The 6,000-nt window shown below is 42.0% G+C and overlaps 1 protein-coding gene across 2 annotated transcripts in view; it reads right to left on the bottom strand.

The window, feature by feature from the left end:
- ush2a (Usher syndrome 2A (autosomal recessive, mild)) overlaps window positions 1-6,000 on the bottom strand; it is a 208,550-nt gene that overhangs the window by 23,659 nt on the left and 178,891 nt on the right. The window lies entirely within an intron of this gene.

The following is a 6,000-nucleotide window of genomic DNA, read 5'->3' as shown; positions in this document are numbered from 1 at the left end:
TTTTTTATATTTTTCAATAATAGTATGTTCTAAAAAACCCACATTTCCATGGACATCGCTGCAATAAGAGGGGGGAATTTTTATTTTCATGATAATATGAAAACTATGGTGGCTAACCTTGCACCTGACCAGTCCCAGCCTGGTCAGGTGCGAGAAAGAACTGATGAAGCCTCTTGGATGAGAGGTGAAACGTCTTCCTAGACAAATAACCAAGTCCAGTTGCTTTCGATTTAAAACTCCTTTGAGATACTATGACCTGGACAAATGAGAATATTCACAGGCTTATGGTGGCTAACAGAGTTACATGGTCTACAATTGAATAAAACATGCAAATAGACAAAACAAAAGCAAATATGAAAAACATCTTAACCACTTTGATAACACCTAATTTAAATGCAGAGATACGCTGCAAATATATATACATATATAAAAAAAATACAAGCAAACACTGTACAGACACATCTTGTCTAACACTCAGCGAGAAAGTAAATTAAGTATATTCCAAAAATACTGAGCTGGCTCTTTAAATGTGATCTATTATGTTAATTTCCATCTCTCTATCTAATCTAATTCTGGGACATCACTTGAATAGCTTTGCATTCACAGTTTAAAAAAATCCATATTTATCTCATACTGCCTGTAATGCAACTCCTAAGTTGAGCCTCTGACTGAAACTGGCAATATTAGCTCCAGGCCCTTTAAGGCCCACCTCCCTAAAAGTCAATTTCTTCTGATTGGCCAACTTCCGGAAGCTGGCTGAGGTTCAGCGCACCCAGCGCTGGTGAGCACTCCTTCATCCTCTTAGTGGTGTGGAGGTTCTGAAAGCAAACTGTAAAACTAAAAAGCAACATATATGACTGGAAATAGCAACTCCTCAAATCCATCTGTACACAGTCGAGCCAGAGATTCAGAAGTAACTAACGTTGCTGTAGAAATTATTATGTTGTCAGAGTGTATGACCATATAAAGAAATCTGTGATGAGCTGAAGAAGAAAACACCTTTGGAAGCCTTGTGTTCAGAGCAGTCTGACGCCTGAGCTTTTCTCTCACAGGATAACTTTTACATATGTTAACCTCATTATTTGAAACTTTGGCTATGTTTAATATGGACACCTGAGATTCCATTATATATATGACTAAAAATAATGAAAAGCATAATGTGTCCCACCTTTTCTTACAGGTGATGTTTGGTATGTGTAGAATTGTTCAGACAATGACCTATACTTAGCAGGACACATAGATTTTCCCAGTGACTAATCAAATACTTGGCATGGAACGGGTTTTCCGCCCACATTTTCAGCAATGTAATGCTCAGGATAGCCATGATTAAGGTCAGCTAACTTGTAACCAGAAAATATACCTGCTGAGCTGTTCTCAGTCCTTTAGGTAAAACTGTATCTTATTCAATCACATCCTTACTGTGCATTCCCAGGCAAACCAATGAGGCAGCAGAAAACACATGCATGTTTACATGTTCCCCAAACTCTGCATCTGTATTCAAACTATGTGTTTCACACCATGTGTTTAACACATTCACTCGTTTGTCCCAGTTTGTCCCGCTCAAATCATTCAACACACCTGCAGGCCATTCATGTCTAAGTACACACATATATTCTGATAACATGTCCATACTTCTATAAGTCTCCTAGCTATGCATTGCTAAAGTATACACATTCTGACTGTGTATGTGACACACACACGCACGCACGCACGCACGCACACACGCACACACACACACACACACACACACACACACACACACACACACACACACACACACACACACTCTGAACCTCATGTTGGCTTTCAGACACAGTTCGCCGGCTGGCCCTCGCTGTCCCACACTCTCTGACGGGCTCTTAATGGTAAACTAACAGATTGTAAACATGCTGCTTGCGCTCTCTCTCTTTCTCTTTCTCCACTCTCTAGATTAATCACTCTCTCTCTTTCTCTCCAACTTCTTTCCTCACACACCTCTTCCCTCACCTCTTCCTCCTAAGCTTCATTCACTTCATCTTTCCCCCCCATCCTCATCCCTTCTTTTCTTTTCCTCTCTCACCCTTTCTGTCTCTCTCTTGCTTTTCCTGGTGTATTTTTTAAACAATGTGTCCTTCATGTACGGTTGGTTACGGGGCGTACAGAAGGACATCATTAGCGCTGGTGGTTAAGCTGTAATTTACACCATTACCGAGGTAGGGGCCATTTTTATTGCCTAGTAAATTTCAGCTCTGAAATATTTAGACCATATGGCTCAATTTGTGTAATAACCTTAATTTCCAAGCACCCTTCAGCTCCCTTCAGCGCCGGCTGTTGTTGGCGGATGGTGGAGTGGTGCGTGTACACGTTCATATGTGTGTGCATGCTTTGAGTTTGGAACACATACACACATACGCGCACACTCACACGCAAACACATACACACACACACACACACAAACCCACACACACACAGAAACATGGACATGGCAAAAATCTTAACACACACTCTACACATAACCTCTTACATACACATTACACACTGTCTTCCACACACTCTCACTGATTCATTCATTCACACACACACACACACACAGAAACACACACACGCACACGTATGTATGCATGGCGGTAACAGATTAATAGGGTGTCAGCTTGTGTTTGGGTGAGGGAGCGTCAGGCGTCGGCCAGATGGTTCTCAGGGATGATGACTGTCAGGGGTCCTGCTCTGATCAATGGGATGTATTAATACAGCACACACACACACACACACACACACACACACACACACACACACACACACACACACACACACTCTGTTGCACATACACACACAAACAAAAATATGCTATGCATGCACGCACACATTCTCACATGCAGTCATATTCAGACATATGTATCCACATAAAGTAACACACACACACACACACACACACACACACACACACATATATATGTACACATGGTCTTCTTTCACCAGTGATCCCAAGGGCCACAGTGTAACATCTGGAAGAGCCAAGGGAGGGAGGAAAGGACAGAAGAGTAGAAGAGGAGAAAAAGGGAGGTGGTAGGTAGGGAAATGCAGGAGGCACGAAGATGCAAGAGAGGAGACAAGAGTGAATGGAAGAGGGAAAGGAGGTGGAAAGGGAGTAAGGGAAGAGGTGGGGGATGGAGGAGTTGTAAAAAAGGAAGTAAAACTGGCAAATGAAAATATAAGGATAGGGTGGAAGAGAATAAAGCATGAGGGGAAAATTAAAGAGTTTAGATGAAACAAGGGCAGAAATTATAGGAGAGGGCAGCAGGGATTGAGGAGGAAGAGAAGGAGGATAAGAAAAGGCAGGAACAGGTAGAAGAGTCACGAAGTAGTCTGTGTGCGTGAGCAGAAAATGACAAGGGAAAAAGAAAGAAAGGGTGACTCATGGAAGAGAGGAGAAGATCATGGGGAGGCATGAGGTGAGTGGCAGGTGCATGTAACAAGCCCTGAATTAGTGAGAACAAAATGATCCCTGGTAGCTAGAAATCTAGTGGAAGGAAGATCCACAGAAAGCAAATGTCATAGAGAAAAAAGATGTCCAGTGTAAAAAAACAAACAAATAAAGAAAGAAAAAAATAAGGTGATGTGGGTGAACACCAAGACCTGAAAAGACCTGATAAGAAAAAGTAAGGACAAAAAATAATGAAGAGAAATATAAAGCATAAAAAAAGTAAGAGGACCAAGATGCAAGACGGGCAACCGGACACCCTGTGTGAGTGACTAACATGTCTGTCAGAAAGGTGTAAGGCATGGAGAGAGAATGTGTGTGTGTGTGTGTGTATGTGTGTGTGAAACTGTGTGTGAAACTGTGTGTGTGAAACTGTGTGTGTGCCAGGCAGCACGTAGGGATCTAGTGAGGCAGGCCGCCTGCGCTTCGTACCCTCATTCCGTCCGATTGCCATGACGACCCCATTAATCAGCCAAGCTGGCACAGAGCAGGGTTCCCAGCCCAGCCTGAGATCAATACACACACACACAAATACGCACATACCAAATGGACACACACACACACATGTACAACAATACACCCACAGACTAAGAGATTATGAGCAGAGAAGAATGGGTGGGTCAGTGAAGAGAAAGGTGAGAAAAAAGTCCTAACGTCACTTTCAGCAATCTCTCATTAAGAGTTTCTGTCATCAGTTGTTCTGAAAAACTGTTCCAGTGGTTCCAATGTTTCAATCCAAAGTTTACAATATTTAAGAATCTACTACAGGATTTGTGCTTTTATTTTGACTCTTTGACAGTTTAACAATTTTAAACAACGATTCATTTGTTTCAATTCATAAAACCATTTACAACTGTAAATGTTTTTCTCTCATGCTGTCCAGTCACTCTCTCTTTGACTGTAGCTTCCCCAACACTTTAGCTGTTAAAGCTCCCTGTCCTTTGTCACTTTGCTTTGCATAATGTCTACATGCGATGTTTAACATATGATTGTCTCAGTTTGTGGAATAAGGTCTTCATTTAAAGCTGCTAAAAACTGCAATATCAAAGTAAAACACAAAACAAAAATATTGCTTTTTCCCTGCCTCTTCAAATACAGTATCTTAACAGATTGCTTGTTATTTATCTCTTAAACCTAAAATTAATTTTGCTTTTTAAATGTCCCAACCCAAACCCAACGAAAAATAATTTTTGGCTCTGCATAACTAGTCAAGACACAAATGTTACAAAACCCTAATATAGCCTGTTCTTTTAAAGTTTGCTGCCGTTGTTTCTCATTTTCACTTTCTTTGTGTATTCCTAAACGACAGCGTGCACGTGGCGAAGGCAACAGCGTGACAAATGACTGCCACCAAAATAAGTCTATGCCATGTCAATGAGCCTCTCTCACACACACACGAACTCACACACGCACACACAAACACAGTGTTCCATATCAATGAGAAGGTGAAAGGTCTCCATTTACATCTTGTATTAATTATGAGTGACAAGCCAAAGGTCACTGAGGGAGAAGAGGCCACTCGTATGGACAGAATATAGATCTATACTTCTACCTCTTCTCCCCCTTTCGCTCTCCTCCCTCCTTCCCAGATCTATCACTCTGTCTTGTTCCCTTTTGTTCCTTCACTTGTCTTTTTCTCCCCCCTCTACTTCTCTCTTTTGGTCTCCCTCTAGCACTCTCCTCTCTTTCTTACCTCCTCTATTAACTCTTTTGTTGTTTTTTCGGTCTATTCCTCTTCTCTCTCTCCTTTTATCGTCATGGCATGTTTGAATCTCTGTTTATCTTGTTTTGCCATGTTTTTGTTTCTTTCTCTTTCTCCTTTTCTGTTTTCCGTCACACAGATAAATCTTTTTTCAAAAGGACAACTGCTACATGTGAAATTATACAAGACGAAGTTTCAGACATTAACACACACACACACACAGGTGTGTGGTGGCGTGCAGATAGATGCTAGCCACTGTTAACGAATATCTCATTGCAGCTTTGGGTGAACTTAGCCTGCTTACTGAGCTGCCAACTCCTATTTGGACTACATGGCTGCTGTTAACAGTAGTATATGTGTGTGTGTGTGTGTACAGTACATGTGCGAGCCTGGGTGAGGTGGTGTTTATGTGTGCTTACGTGTTTTTGTGTGTGCACATGTGTGGATTTGGTTTGCGGGGGCTTGCTCATAGTTGTTCCCTCAGAGCATCAGGCATTGCACAGAATTGTGGGAAGGGCCCTGGAGAATAACTGGCCATGGGCAGTGTGTGTGCGTGTGTGTGTGTGTGTGTGTCTTCAGGCCCCTCACTGGCAAACAGATGGCATCAGCACCACAGGTAGAGTCCAAATTTCTTTACATGCATTGCAAATGACAATAGACAGACACACACACACACACACACACACACACACACACACACACACACACACACACACACACTTGTACTTCCATCTTTGTGAGGACACTCATTGACATAATGCATTCCCTAGCCCCTTACCCTAACCTTAACCATCACAACTGAGTGCCTAACCCTAACCCTGACCCTAACCTTAACCTAAAC

This window comes from Trachinotus anak, unplaced genomic scaffold, assembly GCF_046630095.1.
Source record: "Trachinotus anak isolate AG129_WGS33_773 ecotype Australia unplaced genomic scaffold, CSIRO_AGI_Tana_v1 ptg000011l, whole genome shotgun sequence".
NCBI lineage: Eukaryota > Metazoa > Chordata > Actinopteri > Carangiformes > Carangidae > Trachinotus > Trachinotus anak.
This window is presented reverse-complemented; position numbering and strand designations above follow the sequence as displayed.